The 21,294-nt window shown below is 34.3% G+C and overlaps 1 protein-coding gene, 1 long non-coding RNA gene and 1 pseudogene across 2 annotated transcripts in view; 1 reads left to right on the forward strand and 2 right to left on the reverse strand.

Annotated features, from left to right (window-relative positions):
* LOC133201776 (synaptic vesicle glycoprotein 2C-like) overlaps window positions 1-21,294 on the reverse strand; it is a 378,785-nt gene that overhangs the window by 102,585 nt on the left and 254,906 nt on the right. The window lies entirely within an intron of this gene.
* LOC133201831 (uncharacterized) lies at window positions 280-20,907 on the reverse strand. Its single transcript, XR_009723153.1, has 3 exons — window positions 20,880-20,907; window positions 9,021-9,086; window positions 280-330 (listed from the first exon to the last, which is right to left on the reverse strand). It is a non-coding gene; the product is annotated as an uncharacterized LOC133201831 (long non-coding RNA).
* LOC133201713 (uncharacterized) lies at window positions 13,081-15,023 on the forward strand (annotated as a pseudogene).

Raw genomic sequence — 21,294 nt, forward strand, 5'->3', positions numbered from 1 at the left:
ATGTACACCTAATTAACAATATTTTCATTTGGTATGCAGAATATCTCAAAATACTTTGTCTTTCAGTTTAAGTGTATTTCATAAGAAGAAAGAGTATCTAAATACAAAATAATAAAGAAATTTTGCTAGGTGTTATTACCCATCGTGCTTTATGAAAAAAAATACTTTATTCATTTGATCGCTAATACAAAAAACATGAACTTTATTACTGCTTGTTTTCTATGACCATTTCTGATAAAAATGATGGGAAAAATTAGAAATTACAAATATTAAAATAACCTTTAAAGTCGATATGTCTGCTGCAACAACAGCCCATTTCACACGTACATTCTAAAATAAGAATATATAAAAAGTTTTTTTTCTGAAGATTTCTTTTGGATAATTTATTATTTTCGTCTAATAACATACAGGATATCACAAAAATATCATATTTAAGCGTCTCTGCTTTAAATACTCGCAAATTATCGCTCAAAATCTAACCCAGTCTATAAATTTGTTGTTTAAAGATTTTTGTGACATTAAATATAGCACGGTTAATTAAAATAATTTATCCCACATAAAGAAAGAAAATAAGATGTGTTTGTGAAACACTGATGCCCCCGTATGGCAGCTTATGGCGAAGGTTAAAGTTTCTCAAATGCAAGTCAAAATCCAGGCAAAAAGATAAAAAAAAAAGTTGGTACCAAAGAAAGGTCTTGTCTCGAGGAATATACCTGTGTAATTTGAAAGCCCTAGCTGCAACAGTTCAAAAGTTATGGCGAAGGTTAAAATTTTATAAATGTAAGTAAAACGTCAAGGTCAAGGTCAAAGTTGTTGGTATCCAAAGGAAGGTCTTGTCACAAGGATTACATATGTGAAGTATGAAAGCCCTGGCTCCAACCTTTCAAAAGTTATGGCCAAGGTTAAAGTTTTTCAAAAGTAGGTCAAACTCCAAGGTCAAAAGGTCAAAGTTGTTGGTATTCAAAGAAAGGCCTTGTCACAAAGTATACACATGTGAAGTTTGAAACCCCAAGCACCAACTGTTCAGAAGTAATGGTCAAGGTTAAAGTCTCATAAAATTTTGCAAATGTGGGTCAAACTCCAAGGTCAAGGTCAAAAGGTCAAATATGGTGGTACCCAAAGAAAGGTCTTGTTACAAGGAATACACATGAGAAATATGAAAGTCATAGCTCCATCCGATCAAAAGTTATGGGCAAGGTTAAAGTTGACAACAGACAGACAGACAAACAGACAAACAGGACAAAAACAATATACCCCCGGGATCTTTCGATCCGGGGGCATAAAAATGACCGAGACATAGTTGAACATAAGTGGGTTCTTGCAATTCTATTGAGTAAAGACAATTTCAAAGAAGCTTTATTTAATTAATTGGAAGAATAACAATACTTTTTCGAAGGGTTTTTGGATATAATAACACCATTCAATGCCATTATGAAATAATAAATATTATCTGAAAGAAAAAAAGATCCCATCCATCCCCCTAAAGGATATATTTCTAATAATAGAAGTATGCCAAGAAAATTTTCTTCCTCTAGATCATATATAAGAAGAGTAATTTCTCCGATATACCTGTTTTTAATGAAACCTGCCTGTGTTTGATATCTGTATGTACAGTACCAACCAGACACAATCTAACAGAAAGCGAACCCCAACCGAACCCCGGGTTCGGTCGGGGTCTGCTAGAGCGGAACCCAGAGCGAACGCCGATAGCGAAATCTGATTTCAGTAGCGCACCCAGAAAACGAACCTGGTGTTCGCTATTACGTAACAGAGCTGTCAATCAGGATTACGTGCTAACCAATCAGCGCGTCTACCAGTCAGCATGTCGGTTGGCATTTCGGTGTACAAACACTGTACACATACAGTATAAGCGATCCGTGTTTATGTAAAAATTTAGATTTATTTTTATTTATGTACTTGATATTTATAAATTATATTTCTCTAGAAAACAACAAATTGTCAAATAATTACATAATATATACAGATTTTTAATCATAAATTACATTTTTTTCAGACAAGTTGTTTAAAAAACAACGGAGATTAACTGAAAATATTACAATTAAACTTTTTATCTATTTTTTTTTCATTTCTTAAGAAACATATATTCATTCAATATTTAGTTAATAGAGGATATTCGATGATTTGTAGTTGTATATGGAATTTATTTCACGAGTGGAAGTATTAAAAAGAAAAACCCGTCTCACGAGTGAATAAATTCCATATCCAACTACAAACATTGATTTTTCTGTTTATTACATTTTTATTGATTTTCCCTTTGCCTCTGTGTTTTCTTAACACCTTGTCACAGGCTGTGACACCATAGTTCAGTATTTGAGACGTCATTGCTTAGGAGTTGTGAGATTGAAAACATTGTAACATGGATTTTACATGTAACAACATATTTGGGAAGAAATTGGCAGCTTTAGTCTCTATTAAGACGGTTTAGTTACTATCTCTATCTTATGACAGGCCAAAAATTATTTTTTACTTACTTTGATATCCTTTCACACCGTGACAGAATATCACTTTGTTATCTTTTCACAGTAACATGGATTGTTCATGTAGCAACATATTTGGGAAGAAATTGGCCGTTTTAGTCTCTATTAAGACGGTTTAGTTACTATATCTCATGACAGGCCAAAAATTATTTTTTACTTACTTTGATATCCTATCACACCGCGACAGAATATCATTTTGGTATCTTTTCACACTGTGAGAGAATATCACTTTTAAATGAAAATGTAATAAATTTATTTATTTTATTTTATTCTTCCAATTACATTTACATCTATATAAGAAATAATAAAAAAAAAGATTAAAACATTTACCTCTACCTATACATGCACGTACATGTACGTAAATCAGAAAAAAACATTAGATCTATTATACAGTCAAACCTCTTTATCTCGAACTTCAAGGGACCAAGAAAATACGTCGAGACATCCGAGGATTCGAGATATCCAGGGTAAAATACTTAAGAAATAAGTGCTTGGGACTTCAAAATCACTTCGACATATCCATGGTATTCGAATTATCAGTGTTCGAGATACCGAAGTTCAACTGTATATGATTTGTAGATCGTATTTCTTTGTCTAAACTTCATTACGAGAATATATTTTTTCATTGAACTTTGAAATCTACATTTTTTGTCTAAACTTCATTACGGAACATATTTTTTTTCATTGACACGTTGTAATCTGCATTTTGAATTTCTACGTCTTGAAATCTTTTTTTCTTCTTAGTTACCTTGATTTGTAAATATATTTGATATTTGATAGGTACATGTTAGCAGTGGCCATTATGTATATATATGTATAATCATCTAGCTGCTGAAGAGTTATTTTGGAGTGTAAAGAGCAGTGAAGCGTCTTGTTTTTAACCGACATTTGCTCAAAGGGTTTATCCCGCTAACATGGTCATGGTATACTTAAGTATAGCTCCCCTTATATTTACATCTTCCACACCCCTTCTCCCGCACTCCTTGAGTTAGCTGGTATGGATACAATTTTTGAACATATAAAATTTAAAATTATGTTTAATCTCATACCGCTTAAAAGCCAGTGATCAAATTCCTTGATGCTATGTTTACTGTAACGGTTTTTTTGTCCGGAGGGGGGGGGGGCATGAACAAAGTCGATGTAAAAGAATTCAATACGTATTATTACAATGTACATATAGATGTTATGATTTTCCTTTTCGGAAAAAAAGTTGGAGCATGTATGGCCAAAACTGTACAAAACAAGCAATTAAATCATTTCAATATCTTTCTCGTAAATTGGGTTGCCTCTTATTTTTTAATTATAACATGATTCAATATTTAATTGAAAAAAAGAGACATGAAAAAAAAGAAATGTTTATATTTATTCCTTTATAAATATTAGGGTAAATGTACCTGATTTTTTGTATTCTTGTCATCAATCCATAGTCATTTAATAAAACAAATATATACCGACTGGTTTGACTGTACATCGGGAGTTAGACAGGGAGATAATCTCTCACCAACGCTGTTCGCCTTGTTCATCAACGATCTTGCTGTACAATTAAAAGACTTAAACAATGGAATTCAATTCGGTGCCAACAAATTGAACGTTCTTCTATACGCAGACGACATAGCGTTGATTGCGCAAAATTAGGTTGAATGCACACAATGCTTAATGTTGTCTCTAGCTGGTGTAAGAAGTGGAGACTGTGTATAAACTCTACAAAATCTAAAGTAGTGCACTTCCGGGGAAAAAAAGCAAAAAAGAAGTGACCATGTATTCAACCTGGGAGAAGATCGTATTGATTTTTCAACATCTTACAAGTATCTTGGTGTATTGTTTGAAGAATTTTCCACATTCAAGAATAACAGCGAAAATCCTGCGAAATCGGGTGGACGCGCACTAGTGGCTGTTATATCCAAACTACATACGAACAAATCAGTAGGATTCAGAACATATTAAAAATGTATCTGAGCGGAGTCGCACCTATTTTGAACTACTGCAGTAGAGTTTGGGGGTACGATAAACATCATATAAAAATTGAATCTCTACAACATCATGCGTTGCGGTACTTTCTTGGTGTGCATCGATTTACCCCAATATTAGCTATTCAAAAAGAAGTTGGTTGGCTCCCTTTAGTTTATCGTCATCATTTGAATATTATACGCCTATGTAATCGACTCGTTACAATGCCGGACGACAGACTTACGAAAAAAAATTCTGTAACTTAAAAACTTCGTCGAAATTGTTTAATAGTCTGGAATGAAGAACTCCAAAGCATCCAAAAACCTAGAACATACCGAGCCATAAATAGTGATTTTCAAACAGAGAAATATGCGATTATGGATATTCCAAAGTGTCATTGTTCTATATTGCGCAATTTAGATGTGGTGTGTTACCTACAAGAATTGAAACAGGCAGTATAAGGGGGAGGCTTTATCTGATAGACTCTGTACTTTATGTTCTTCAAATAGTGTAGAAGATGAATGCCACTTTTTGCTTCACTGTATATCATATTCCAATTTTAGAGAATATCTTTTACCAGTATTGGATTTAAACCAACTTCAATAGATATCAATATGTCAGATTTGGACAAAACCAACTTTTTAAAGTAAATTTCCCAAGACAAACCGGAAAATTCATATACTCAGCATATACTTAGAGACAGTGTATTATATATAATAAACGCAATGCGTAATATCACTTATTGAATGTTATATTGTTAAAAGTGACTAAAAGGCCAGATGGGCCTGGTGTTTAAGTTCCTTTTATTAGCTCACCTGATTGGGGTCATTAAAAATTCTTCTGCTCAAGAATTACTGGGCCAGAAAACCTGAAATAATGTGGAAGCATCCTGGGGTAGTGGAGATTCTAAATTGTTAAAATCATGACCCCCGGGGGTAGGGCGGGGCCACAATAGGGAATCCATATTTTACATTAAATATATAGAAAAAAATATTTAAAAATCTTCTAAGAACTACTGGGTCAGAAAAGTCGAACCTTATGTGGAAGCATCCTTGGGTAGTGGAGATTCTGAATTGTTCAAATCATGATCCCCAGGGATAGGGCGGGGCCAAAAAAGGAAATCCAAGCTTTACATTGAAATATATAGAAAAAAATCTTTTAAAATCTCCTCAAGAACCAATGGACCAGAAAAGCTGAAACTTATATGAACGCATCTTTGGGTAGTGTAGATCCTAAATTTTTAAAATCATGACCCTAGGGGGTAGGACTGGGCCACATTAGGGAATCCAAGTTTTACATTTAAATATATAGAAAAAAAATAATCGTTCACGGCAGCTCAGTCGGTAGAGCGCTTGCTCCGTGATCGCGAGGTCGTGAGTTCGAATCTCGGCCACGACTGACCTAAGTCGATAACATAGGTAGCAACTGTTCCTTCGCCATGCGCTCGGCACTTTGAAGTGAATGTTGCTGAGCCTTCGGATGAGACCTTAAATATCGAGGCCCCGTGTCACGGCAGGCGTTTGCACGATGAAGATCCCTCACTGCTCAATGGCCCTGAGTGCCGAGTAAAGGCCAAAATTTGAAATCCATCACCGGTATATGGTGACGTCTCTATATGAGTGAAAAATTCTCGAATGGGACGTAAAACAACATGCAATCAATCAATCATACAAAAAAACATTTTAAAATCGTTTTGTAAAAAACACTGGGCAAGAAAAGCTGAAACTTTTGTGAAAGCATCCTGGGGTAGTGTAGATTCTAAATTGATAAAATCATGACCGCCAGGGGTAGGGGGCACAATAGGGAATCCATGTTTTACTTGTAATATATACGAAAAATCTTTAAATATCTCCTTTTCAAAAACCACTGAGCCAGAAATGCTGATATTTTTGTGGAAGCATCATGGAGTAGCGCAGATTACAAATTGTTAAAATCATGACCCCTGGGGATAGGATGGGGCCACAGTAGGTATTACATCAGGGAAAGTCTGGTGAAGAACAGCAGGGTCAAAGTTACTCAGATGAGCGTTGTGGCCCATGGGCATTTTGTTGGTATATTTGCTGTTTTAATTGTACATAACACATGTCACTATAATAAATCATTTACTTACTTACTTACTTATATACAACATTCCTGAAAGTTAACAACTATTTTTCCTGTATATTGCTGTCCCCGGCCCAGTATATTTTTAACAACCCTTGTTCACTCAGTTATTAAAAATATTTATGTAAATAAAAAACAAACACAAAAATTGTCCTTTCAAAAGATTGCAATGCAGATTTTCGTCTTGCCGAATCCATTCTCGCTTAGTGATAATGTAGAAAATACATCTAGGGTTAAATTATTGTAATTTTATTAACGTCCTCCGTTTGTTCCTTACTTACATGTATACGTGCTTCCTATCGCTACTGAGCGACAAAGAACAATTTGAACTACTGTTCTGTGTATTTCGAATATACAAAGGGCGGGGCTTCCAGGCGGTAGGATAAAACGGGGTCCGCTTCACGGGTTCGCTCTACGCAACACTGAAAAGGCGTACTACGAAGATATTAAGAAATATAGAAGTGAAGAAATAGATGCCTTTTTAAACTGAATCTATTTTTATAAAACTATAATTACATTATCAAATTACTGTAATTTTATTTGAAATATCATAGTACTACGGAAGCCTATTGAGGCCAGTTCAGGGAAAGAAATATTTTTTATTACGTTTAAACGCAATAATTATTGCGTTTAAACGTAAAACATTGCGTTTAATCGCAATGTATATTGCGTTTAAACGCAAAACACTTTGCGTTTAATCGCAAAAGATTGCGATTAAACGCAATCTTTTGTCGGGTTTTAAAAACAAAGGCAACCTAAGAACGAGACTTCTAAAACTTATTAGATTTCTATATTCCTAATGATGTTTTGGTCAGTTGCTTACAATCACAAATCACATTTTCTCTTTTGTTATTTTTTTTCTACTTTGAAAACAATTTCTGCAAACAATTAGAAAAGATCTTCTAAAAAAAATACTAATGAAGAAAAAATGGTTAAAACTATTCCCTACATTGCGGTCACAAAGTTTAACCCGTGTATAAAGGGGTTCAGGGAACGACTGATGAAATGTTGGAATTAGCTACAACATAATTAAGTTTTTAGACTTAAATAAATATATATTCACAATCTTCTTCTATGGTTGCATACAGTAAACACGAGAACATTGGTGGTGGAATCAAATGAGATCAAACTCAAACTCAAATGAAAACAGAATGATCGATGCGCACTACCAAATTGACAAGTGCTATTAAAACCATTGAAACAACTTAAACGTTCTTAATTAGTTGTGATTCGCAATTGATCAAAGGATACATTAAAAGTGTTGGGTTCTAATACGTTTAAGTCATTCTGGTTGCTAGGATACCATTGTTTACTACAATTTTAAAAAAGCGGAACATTTTGCAAAAAGACACAGAACCAAACGTTTCTTCTTTAAAGTGTCGGATCCTAGTAATTATGAGCTTTGGCTGATTGATGTCTGATTTTGAAACTACAGTATCACTGTGTTTAAATGCGAAAAGAATACTTAAATGGAAAGATTACTGCGTTTAAACGCAAAACTTATATTGAACCAGCTTTAAAATAATGTTTGGTTGCCCTCTCCCGAGTAAGGATAAAAAATTTGGGTCGGTAAGTAGGTGAGAAAATTTAAGTGATGAATTGTTTCTGCGTATCCTGTAAATTCTGAAAAGTGCTGCTGCTTCAAACAGAATTCACATTTTATCAGTTTAAATTTTAAGTAATTAGGCACAAGTTGAAATATGTGTGACCTTTACGAAACATTCTATGTATTTATTTAGTTATGCTCTCGATTTTACAAAAGCAGCAGCACTTTTCAAGTTAAGGAATATTTTCTTGAGCTTGAGCGTGACCTTGAGATAAAAGATACCACAGAGTCTGACACATCTGTTTCATATTTGGATATTTTACTTGAAAAAGACGTTAAGGTTTACGCTTTTTTTATAAACAGCCCCAAATTATGTTATGTCGTATAACATAGGTTAAACTAAGCTTCATTCCTTAAATGATATTCTGTTTAATAATAAAATGCATTTTTCACTAAAAATATCACTCGATCTGCCTCTCACTACACATAAAAAGCGTCAGATTTTTCCATGATGACGTCATTTGACAAGTGCATTGCGATCAGTGACTTGTTGATATTTTGTTGTGTGGGATTTAAGTTGCGACAAAAATGAATGCAGTGGTAAGTGTTGATGTAGTTCATTCCTCTTACACAGTTCAAAATCGTAAGTTATTTCATTTTCTGGTATTTTGAATAATTCCTACTTTTGTGTGATGTCGCAGTAAACATTTTACGTATAAATTAAGCCCCGCCCCCTTTTTAGCCTCAACAATAGTGGACCCAGACCTGACCCCGAGCGAACGCGCAGCGAACCCAGAGCGCACCCAATTTTTTAAATAGCGGGCACCAAGCGAACGCGCAGCGAACCCAGGGTTCGCTTAGGTTGTGTCCGGTCGGTATTGTTGATTAAAAAAAATTAACAGAACAGACAAGTGAAATTTACTTACCGCTTAATTTTTCGTTGCCACGTAAAAACGCTAAGAATACTTGCCAAAGTAAAAAAGTGCATGTTCCTGTAAAATAATTTTGATAAATTAATACGCATATGATGGCATAAACATGAAAAATAGCGCCTGAATGTTACTCTTTGCTTGTAAAATTTACTTATTTCAAATAAATAAAATAAATAAATATTATAAAATTACAAAACTTGTAAGTCGAACACAGGCGGGTTTCATTGAAACAGATATATCGGAGAATGCACTCGTCTTACATATGATCTAATTCGGAAAATAGGGTAAGAAAATATTCCTGGCATGCTTTTATTATTAGATTTTTAAAAACGCGTTTTATACTATCGATAATAACCATACATAGGCATGTACAAAATTGAACAGCCAGGATTAAATTATCATCATCTTAGTTAATTTAATAACAAGAAAAACATAGGAGGTGTGATGAAATATTTATAAACACAAAGAGTTTTATTTCTTATTTAAAATAGTCTTTCTTGTGTAAAACAATTGTTTAAAAATGAAGGGTCAAACCTGCTTTTTCCCTCTCAATGATTATATCAAGAATAGAGATATTAAATAATTTATTAAACTTTGTCAAATGCATTTTATTATTTTTATTTACCTCTGCTATATTTATATTTACATCAAATGAAAATCACGTTTGAATGCAAAACCTACACCTGAAATATAGTAGGTAGTAATTGTCCATTGTCCTTTTCCATTCGGTTGTTTCCAGGACAACAAAGGTGCGTGAGAATTTTGTTTAATAAAAACAGACGCTGGAGAATTTGCAGAACAAAACGATACCAAACAGTATATTACAGATGCAAATATTACCATGATAAAAGACTGCATAAAGTAAGTAGTTTTCAAACAAACTTTTCACACTTTTCTAGAACAGGTTGCATATGTGTTACAATATTAGATCGAATTTAATCCTCTTCAGATTAATATGCACGATTCCTAAATAAACCCCCGCGCTAAGGAGCGCTTTCTAAAATAACCCCATACATTTTTTTATTTTATTGAAGAAAATGACGTCGTCCATGAGGCTGACGAATTCGCTATCTCGCTGAAGCTTATAGTGTTTGTTTGTTTACAGTATCCAAGGATATACGAGGGGTGATCAAAAAGTTCGCGAACTAATTGAATTACTTCCTTAAAAGAAATAAAATGAGGTTTCAGAGTTCATTATTTTTTAAAGTAGTCCTCTCCGATTTTAATGCACACCTGCCATTGTTCTGCCCATGCGCAAATCACGTGATCCAGGCAGTCACGTGACATGCTCCGTAGCAGTCTGTTCAGAGAAGCTGAAAGATTTTTCCGAGTCTTACATTTCTTACCATGCAAGTTATTTTTATAACAAGAACAGTCCATCTGTCAGAAATGGCCAAATCTCGGCAATAGGATGGGTGGATAAGGATATCCCTTCCCACAGTTAGTATGGTGACCCATCACAACCCGAGTCCTCTGTCTCGGGAGCATCGTTTATCCAATGTGGATAAAGTATTGGTGCCTTCTTTTTATCATATCTCATATGTTTAACGTCTAAAATGAACGATATTTTAGGGATTTAATAATTATATTATTGTTAAGATATTCAGCCATTTTTCTAATTGTAACTTGCCGATGTTTCATAAAAAAATTGCTTAACAAAGGACACATCTTTTCCCCGGCTTGATTTCGCTGGGCAACAGAACAAACATCATTTTTAATCTTCTTCCTGTCTTTACTTAAACAATCAATCCAATTAATGATTGAACTTCTGGTAAGTCTTTTGTATTCATAAACCTTCTACAAAATTTCATATTCTACTGCAAAAGAATTTCCAAGATAAACATTAAACTTTACAGCCGTTCGTTGCTCGAGTACGACTGAGTCAACCATTTTTTGTCTCAAGTGACCTACATATTGACGTCATTTTCACATTGTGAAGTCACAAACACGGAGCAAAACATTATTTAACATCTGTTATTTATAGAACATGTGTATGACTATATGTGTGCCAAATTTCATTCTGATCTGAATAGTGGTTTTGTAAATATAGAGATAGTTCGCGAACTTTTTGATCACCCCTCGTATAAGGGGGGACAACTCTTAAAAGCTTCAATGTGGAGTACCCTATGGGGGATTTTCGACTTTTAACTGATATTATCGCCTCTTCAATAATTTTGTATAAGCAAATACTATAACAGAGTGTATTACCGGGAGTTACTTTATTTGAAATAGGAATTTAGAAAAAATAAAATGATTAAATAAATAAAAAAAAAAAAAGATAAATAAATATTTCAATACAACAACAAAAAAAAAAAAAAATAATAATTTCATTCATAAATTCAACAAATAGCAAAATGAAAAAAAAAATCAAATTGTGGTTTGGTTATGAAAACTACACTCTGTGCTCATGCACTAGTTGAAAAAAAATTGTGAGTGATAAATAAGATTGAAACATTTTAAAAACACGGATTAATGAAAGATTAAATATGACACAGTTCAAGTACAATACCAAGAAAAATTAAGATACAACGTACTCATGGAAGTGGAACTTTTCAAACAGGAAAAAAAAATCACCAGTTAATTATTAAAGTTATTTCACTTTTTCTTTCTTGTAAAAATTACGATATTTACATTTGTCCAGAGTGTACTGCAAACACTACATAAGTGCCGTATAAACCAAATTATATAAATATTTGTGGGTTCTTCAAAAACAAAAAAAAAATTATGTATATTGGTTCACACTTAGTTGGAACCATTACCGTATAACACATACAAAATCATTGCACAGTTAAGGGACCAGAGATTATTCATCATCAGGGTGAGACGAGTGAGAAAAAAATATTTTTGTCCAATAGCTTACAGAATGAAAAAAATATATGCCCCATCCTCATTTTTGTAAAAAAGAAATCAAATATAACAATACCTCAATTAGTGTCAGTCATCTAGGGGGTAGAGTAGATGACTTTTACTTGTTGAATTCATTCGTTAAAAAAATGTTGGTATTTTTTTTTTTAAAAACTATATGTCTTGGACTTTTGAATGTAATTTTGGATTACATGCATTCTGAAAATATAACGGAATTCACTTAAATGGAAAATATGAGCTGTATTTCATTAAAAAGTTGCAGGAATATGAAAGCGCTCTGAGCACTTTGGTACAAACCTTAAAAATCTAAGGTCAATTTTTGTTAGATAAAGAAAACAAGTAAACAAATTATACATAATAAAAAATATAAAAATAAAATTTTAAACTAATAAAAAAATCAGGGGCATTGAAAAAAAACATTATTGGGTAGGGGCACTTTTGACTGGTTTGTTGAAGTACATCAAACAAATCTATTCTTTGTTGTTTTGTTTTGTTTTGTATGCTGTAAAGGTCTTGGTAAATATAAATGTTGTAAAAACTATATAAATAGAGAATAATACTTGGAAAAATCTGTATCACACCCCTTATCAACCCGAGACTCCAATATCAACCCGAGGGCCGAAGGCCAGAGGGCTAATATTGGTCGAGGGTTGATATGGGGTGTGATACAGAAAATCTGTATCACACCCCATATCTTGTATTGTTGCTTTTATTATATATTTGAAAATAGTGTCCTAAAAATCATATATAAACTTGTAAATTAATTACTGAATTTTTAATAATTGAATGTGTTCTGTTTTGTTGAATTTCCATTTCTCAATCTTTTTTAAAGGCAAATAAATGCATTCAGTGATACGAAATGAAATTATTATAAATCAAACAAATAATTATTTTGAATAACATAATATGTCTGATGAGATAAAATTACAATTTGAATAAACTTTGGAAAGAAATAGGAAAAGGTCCGAGGAACTCCGAATGAAAAATACAGAGATGTTCCGGAAAGGTGTAATAAAGGGTATGATGTAGCGTGAAATAAAGGGTGCTGATACAGGGTGTGTAATACAGGGCGCGTGCCTGTGTTCATATTAGGGATGCAAAAATCCTGTATTATATAACAAATATATAATATTTAATACGGAAGAACGAAGAACAAACATTTTTAAGTACAAATGTAATTTTTTTTAGAACTTGGTGGAAAATCTGTCTTATCGCTATTATTATTCAACAAGCTGATCAAAAGATGTCCTGCGCTACCCCTAGGATTTTAAATTCTGATGTCATAAGCTTTAAAAGAGCACATGGGGCATCCGAAACTGCCCAGTGGATTGTATCACATTCTGATAATTGTAATCTGACATCAATAAAAGTGGCTATTGGTCGATTGTGGTCGGAATATGAAAAACTCAGAAGGAACAAATCTAAATCTGAAGGTAGCAGAAAGTTTACAGAGTTTCTAGAAACAGAATTTGCTCCTCCTAAAGTATCAAATACAGTGACTCCCAAAATGCCCGAAGCTACATATCTGATCAGCTCTAGCGGTGATGCCTTGTCTACAGCAATGCCCATTGCTAACTCAGTGTTCATAGAAAACCAGAATCTGCTGAAGGAGAAAATATCCTTAAAGTCTGAGTTGATTGAAGCAATATCTAACATGCAGACGCTCAACATAAAATCTGAAGATGTAACAAAGCAAAATAGAGTGCTACATGATGAAATCATCAAATCTAGCTGTCAAACGCACTAAACGGAGAGAGGACTACTGGAAAACTAAATGTACAAAACTGGATGGGGACATCAGATGACACATCAAAAGAAGACTACCAACAACTTCTAAATGAGCTACAAGCTGAAAATGATCACCTCAGAATCACTGTCAATGAGCTTCAACATACTCTTAGGGAAAAGGATGATGAGATTTCCTATCTCATGGAGCAGCTGCATGAGGGAGCTGACAATAAAGTCATCAGTCTATTTGACAAGAAAGAGAAAGCATTCACTCCAGAACTCCATTTGTGTGTGTACTCTCTTCTTAAACACAATGTCCCTTCAACACAAATTGGTAAGTATCTTTAAGAATGTTTGCAGTTCTGATTTGCTCTATTACTATATGCATCAACATAAAGTATATGTACATTTAACATATACATTCATATTTTGATTTAGGACCAACGATAGAAGCTTGTTTGAAGTTAGCAGGTAAAGAACCCGACCGCCTTCCATCTCCATCAACAGTTGCCAATATGAACATTCAAAGACTCTGTCTAGCCAAGAAACAACTGCAAGAAGAACTGTCAGAAAAAAAACAACACAACTTTGCACACTGACGAAACATCAATGGTTGGCATCAAGTATGGCGGATTTTCTGTTCGTGATGAAGAAGGTAATTATTTTGCATTAGGACTTCGTGAAATGGCTACAAAATCAACACAAAATACACTGGATACATTTAAGGAAATTTTACAGGATATTTCTGACACCAACAAGGAAACTTATAAAAATGCTGGAAACAAAATTCTCTGTAATATACAAAATACGATGAGTGACCGTGCTGCTACAGAATTGAAGTTTAATGAGCTAATGGAAAGTTACAGAGAAGAGTTGCTGCCACAGATACGGGTGGATTATAACGCAATGGATGATGTTGACAAAGAAACAGTAAGCAGCTTAAACAATTTCTTCTGTGGTGTTCATGGTCTAGTGCATTTGGCGAATGCAGCTCAGAAAGGATTATGTGAAGCAGAGAGGGGGAATTTTGATGGAAATCCACCAATATTTGATGAGAATTTCTCTAAAATTGATGAATCAGGGTGTTTTCGCTTAATTAGAAGTGCATGCAAGGCTTTTGCAAGAAGAGGTGATGAAAAGTGCGGGTGTTATGGAGCCTTCCAAACATACATGCAGCCATTTCTTACTGAAAACAGAATGATCACTTCCTCTGCAACCTTTCAAAGGCCACAGGTTCAACATTTTATTTCAAAACTGCATACCTTTACTTTCTACATCCTCACATGACTGAATTTCTGGAGAAATCAGATATTGAAAACAAAAGACTTCTGAAGTCTGTTCTCTCAGACCTTCATGTTTCTTTTTATGTTGCTGGACTAAAAGCCTTGGGATTGATTTCAAAGATGATTACTACACCCTTTTGGAATATTCTCGAGAACAAAGACACATCAGTGGAAGACATGACACAAAATTATCTCCATTTATCTACTTGGCTGATGCGACTGAAAATGTAGCTGATTTTATAACGGGAACCTTTCAGCTTTAACAGGAGTAGACTTTAATGGCGACAGAATTTTTGAATTCCTAACCAAAGAGTCTAAGAATGATACTGATCTGGAAATCCTTCTACGTGTCTTACTACCATCAATCCGGAAAGTAGTGTTGCATGTCTACAAAGACCACTTGCCAGATGGTAAATATGAAACTTTCACTGAAGAGCTCTCACTGGCTACCAAGAGTGTTGACAAACATAACTCTTATTGTGAGCGACTATTTGCATACATGGACCAAATTCTAAGAGCTAAACCTAATATATCAGCTCTAGCTCTTGAGGCCTACACGCTTTTCTTAATGAACAAGACATCCACATGGATAATTAGAAACAGAGAGGATATGGAAGACCTTATATAGAAAGCTAGAAAATCAGTTGCCACTGAAAGAAATTTATTCTCAAGAAGAAAAGGAGAAATTCAACGACAGAGAGAGGAAAAACAAGAAGAAGAGTTCCGAAAAAGAGCCGAAAAAAAGAGAAGAAAACTAGTGCAGCTTGAAAAACAGAGTGATGACATTATTTTCTATGGTTTATGGAAATCAGCCCATGAGTGTAAACTGAGAATAAAGGAGTTAAGTCGTACATCAGACAAAGTCAACGCCTTGAAAGCCCAGCTCCGGTACCGTAAAAATGTTTTAAAGCAGAATGTTCCCGAACAGAAACTGTACTCATTTTCTAGAAAGGGTCATGATGGAAAAAGACAAATATTGACACACAAGGAACTCATGTCAAATCTATTAAAAGTTCTAAAATCGGTTTAAATTGGTCATGAAAATCAAATTACTACATATTTTTACATTGATTGCTTGTGCTTATATGTTTGTTTTTTGTTATAAATAATCTAAAAAAAAAAAAAAACCAATTAGAAGAAATTTCGGCTTTTATAAAAAATGTCAAGTGCCGGAGAGTACTGGTAGGTACCATATATTTAAAACGTGTAATTTCTAACACTGTAAGCAAGCAATACAGAGAAAAATTTGGTAATATTTTAAGACTTCAATCACACACACACACACACACTCACACACACCCACACAAATCAAGCTTAGAGTACATAAATTGATAATTTACTTCTAACTGAATCCCGATCATTTTCAAACAGAGTTTGAAATTTGACGTCATTTTTGTAAGCGTCAACGTTGGCGCAATGATACGTCTTTTTCACTTGTGATACATTGTAGTAGAGGATTTTAAATTACCTATAAAAAACAATTAAAGGTGGCATACCAAAGTGTCTGCTACAAACAAACTTATATTATTTTGATTTAAGATCAAAACTTGCAAAGTATTTGCAGTTCATTCAAAACCAATTACCTTGAAAAAAAAGTGGTCACAAAAACAGCACAAGCACTACTTTTTTGCAGTCTATTTTTAGTAACAACGTATGACTAGAAAACCAAAAAGTTGTATTTTCTTTTTTTACTTTCCATATGCTTTAAGACAGTATATAATACATGTGGTAAATATCAAATATAAAAATTGACTTGTGGATGCTACTTAAGGGGAGATAAAAATGAGTGAAAATTTAATTGTATTTCAAAAATCTTCTTCTCAAGAACCACTAGGCCAAAAAAGTTTAAAATTAAGTGAAACTTCATTACTCAGTGTAGATTCAACTCTGTCCAAATCAAGAACTTCAGGGGTAGGGTGGGGCCACAATAGGGGATCAGAGTTTTGTAATTCGGGAATGTACAGTAAAACACACTTATAAATAAGTGTCTGGGACGGATGATTTTGTTTCGTTGTAAGTGTAATTGCTCATATCCATTAAGTTTACAATATATTTTAAAGTCATGGGGAATGAAAATTGCTTCGCTGTAAGCGTCAACTCATTATAAGCGTATTGGCTATAAGCATGTTTTACTGCATAAGAAAAAAAATCTTCAAAAATCTTCTTCTCTAGAACCACTTGGCAAGAAAAGTTGAATCTTATGTGAAAGTTTCATTACATAATGTAAAAACAAATTTGTTCTTCTTTCAAAACTCTACTCCTCCTACAGTTTTGATGCTACAAGTAGACTATACTATTCTACATTTTGTTAGCTATTTACTTCAATAAAATTTTGTCCTAGCCGTAACTCGACAACCCTTTGACATTAAGACTTCAAACTTGGAACATGAAGAGGGGTATGGAGGTAGGGTTGAGGCCACCAAACATTTATGACCTTGACCTTTTGATAAGGTCAAGGTCAATCTTTACATTAAAATACAGTCCAGGCTATAACCTGAGAACCTTTTGACATTAGGATTTCAAACTTGTAACATAGAAAGAAGACATTTACATCAAAATTTTGACCTTTACTCCTTTCTCTGTTCAAGGTCAAATTGAGAAAAATACCTCCAAACCATAACTTAAGAACCCTTTGACATTAAAACTTCAATCTTGGAACATGGAGAGGTTGTATGGAGAAAGGGTGCATGCCAACAAACCTTTTTACTTTGACCCATTTATAAAGTCAAGGTCAATCTTTTACATGAAAATATAATTCAGAGCATAATCTGAGAACCCTTTGACATTATGAATTCAAATTTGGAACATGGATAGAAGTGTGAAGACACTGAAACAAGATTTGCTGCATCAATTTTTTTTTACCTTGACCCTTTCTTCATATAAGGTCAAATTAAGAAAAAAGAAAACCAAACCATAACTCATAAAATCTTTGACATTAAGACTTCAAAAATCATTGTTTGCTCGCCCCCTTTTTTGACCCCCAGAGTGAAAATGAAAATTTCAAAGCTTTATTGCACATCTACAGGACAACACCAATTATCTTCCAAAAATGATTAGGCTATTGCATAAAATATCAGAGGAGTTCTGGGAATCAGGGTCTCTTTGCACAAAAATACGTCATTTTTTGACCCCAATTTGACCCCCAGGGCGAAAATGAAAATTTCCAAACTTTATACAACATCTACAGGACACCACCGATCATCTTCCAATAGAGGATTAGGCTACTGCATAAAATGTCTGAGAAGTTCTGGGAACCAGGGTATTTTTTATATAAAAACATCATTTTTCGACCCTCATTTGACCCCTAGGGTGAGGATGAAAATTCTGAAAACCTTATTCTACATCTACAGGATACCACCAATCATACACAAAAAGATGACTAGGCTGCTGCATAAAATGTAAGAGGATTTCTGGGAACCAAGGCCTTTTTGTAAAAAAAAAACACACGTCATTTTTCGACCCCCATTTCTCCCCTAGGGTGAAAATGAAAATTCCAAAACCTTATTGCACATCTACACGACACCACCAAGTATCTTCCAAAAGATGATTAGGCTACTGCATAAAATATCATAGGAGTTCTCGGAATCAGGGTCTCTTTCTGCAAACCCCCCCAGCATTTTTCGACCCTTGTTTGACCCCCAGGGTGAAAATGAAATTTTCGAAACCTTATTGCACATCTACAGACACCACCAATCATCTTTCAAAAGATGTTTAGGCTACTGTGTAAAATGTAAGAGGAGTTCTGGGAATCAGGGGCTTTTTGCATAAAAATGTCATTTTTCGAACCCTATTCGACCCCTAGGGTGAAAATGAAAATTCTGAAACCTTACTGCACATCTACATGACACCACCAACTATCTCCCAAAAGATGATTAGGCTACTGTGTAAAATGAAAGAGGAGTTCAGGGAACCAGGGACTTTTTGCATAAAAAACCGTCATTTTTCGACCCCCATTCCACCCCTAGGGTGAAAATGACTAGGCTGCTGCATAAAATGTAAGAGGAGTTCTGAGAACCAGGGCTTTTTTGTAAAAAAAAACCCCGTCATTTTTCGACCCCCATTTGACCCCTAGGGTGAAAATGAAAATTCCAAAACCTTATTGCACATCTACAGGACACCACCAATTATCTTCCAAAAGATGATTAGGCTTCTCCATAAAATATCAGAGGAGTTTTTGGAACCAGGGTGTCTTTGTACAAAAAACATCATTTTCGATCCCCATTTGACCCCTAGGGTGAAAATGAAAATTTCAAAACCTTATTGCACATCTACAGGACACCATCAATCATCTTCCAATAGAGGATTAGGCTACTGCATAAAATGTCTGAGAAGTTCTGGGAACCAGGGTATTTTTTGTATAAAAAACATCATTTTTCGACCCCCATTTAACCCTCAGGGTGAAGATGAAAATTTCAAAACCTTATTGCACATCTACAGGACACCACCAATTATCTTCCAAAAGATAATCATGCTACTCCATAAAATATCAGAGGAGTTCTTGGAACCAAGGTGTCTTTGTACAAACAACATCATTTTCGATCCCCATTTGACCCCTAGGGTGAAAATGAAAATTTCAAAACCTTATTGCACATCTACAGGACACCATCAATCATCTTCCAATAGAGGATTAGGCTACTGCATAAAATGTCTGAGAAGTTCTGGGAACCAGGGTATTTTTTGTATAAAAAACATCATTTTTCGACCCCCATTTAACCCTCAGGGTGAAGATGAAAATTTCAAAACCTTATTGCACATCTACAGGACACCACCAATTATCTTCCAAAAGATAATCATGCTACTCCATAAAATATCAGAGGAATTCTTGGAACCAAGGTGTCTTTGTACAAAAAACATCATTTTCGATCCCCATTTGACCCCTAGGGTGAAAATGAAAATTTCAAAACCTTATTGCACATCTACAGGACACCATCAATCATCTTCCAATAGAGGATTAGGCTACTGCATAAAATGTCTGAGAAGTTCTGGGAACCAGGGTATTTTTTGTATAAAAAACATCATTTTTCGACCCCCATTTAACCCTCAGGGTGAAGATGAAAATTTCAAAACCTTATTGCACATCTACAGGACACCACCAATCATCTATCAAAAGATGATTAGGCTACTGCATAAAATGTAAGAGGAGTTCAGGGAATCAGGGTCTTTTTGTATTAAAATAAAAAATCATTTTTCGACCCCTATTTGATCCCCAGGGTGAGAATGAAAATTCCAAAATCTTATTGCACATCTACAGGTCACCACCAATCATCTTGCACAAGATGATTAGGCTGCTGTGTAAAATGGAAGGGGAGTTCAGAAGACCATGGGTTGTTAGAAAATATCATTTTTGACCCCATTTGACCCCCAGGGTGAAAATGAAGATTCTGAAAACTTATTGCACATCTACAGGACACCATCAATCATCTTCCAATAGAGGATTAGGCTACTGAGTAAAATGTAGGAAAAGATCCGGGAGCCAGGCTTTTGTAGAAAAAAAAACTTCATTTTACCCCCGTTTTACGCTGTTAAATTTTCTCAATTCTGTAAGTGGTCCCGACTTTTACTATATTCATTGGTCAAATGACGATCATGTATATCTTCAAGTTTACACTTCAAAACTTTTGATAGGTCAAATATATATTTTTTTTCTTTTCGTGGGGTTAATAAAGAATATGCATAATAGAGCAGACAAAAATATAACATTTTTATATCATAAAATATGACAATGTATATACATTTGACTAATTGTTGGACTGCCAGTCTCCCCAAGGCTCCAAGGAAAAGAAGGGGGGGATAAAATTACTCTCAATAAAATGCTTTGTGCCATGGATAAGATGTTGGGCTTCTAATTAGTATAGATGTTCAGAATAAAATATACATTACTATTTAATGAGCAGAATCAAGCATTTAAAACGAAAAAATAAGCTCCATAGAAGTTTAAAAATGTTTATAAAAAATGCTTATGTAAAATGACTCTCACCTATAAGAAGTACTAAAGCAAGAATAATTGGTGAATCAGTTGGATAACAGTTGATGTCATAAAGGAAACCAGTTATCTAAAACGGAAAGTAATTGGAATTGAGCAGATTAATAATAAAACAAATCATAATCATACTTTAAATAAGAACTGCATCTAACTGCCACGTAACACCTGTAATTGTTATCTTAAAGAAATGTTTACAAGATGTGTTTGTCAGACAATGATGCCCCCGTATGGCAGCCTATGATGAAGGTTAAGTTTCTCAAATGCAAGTTACACTCCAAACATGAACTAATGAATATACCTGTAAAATATGAAAGCCCAAGAACCAACTGTTCAAAAGTTATGGCGAAGGTTTCTTTAAACGTGGGTCAAACGTCAAGGTCAAGGTCAAAGGGTCAATTCAATGATACCG

The sequence above is a fragment of the Saccostrea echinata genome, unplaced genomic scaffold, assembly GCF_033153115.1.
Source record: "Saccostrea echinata isolate AGI-Se365-2 ecotype Australia unplaced genomic scaffold, CSIRO_AGI_Sech_v1 ptg000045l, whole genome shotgun sequence".
Lineage (NCBI taxonomy): Eukaryota > Metazoa > Mollusca > Bivalvia > Ostreida > Ostreidae > Saccostrea > Saccostrea echinata.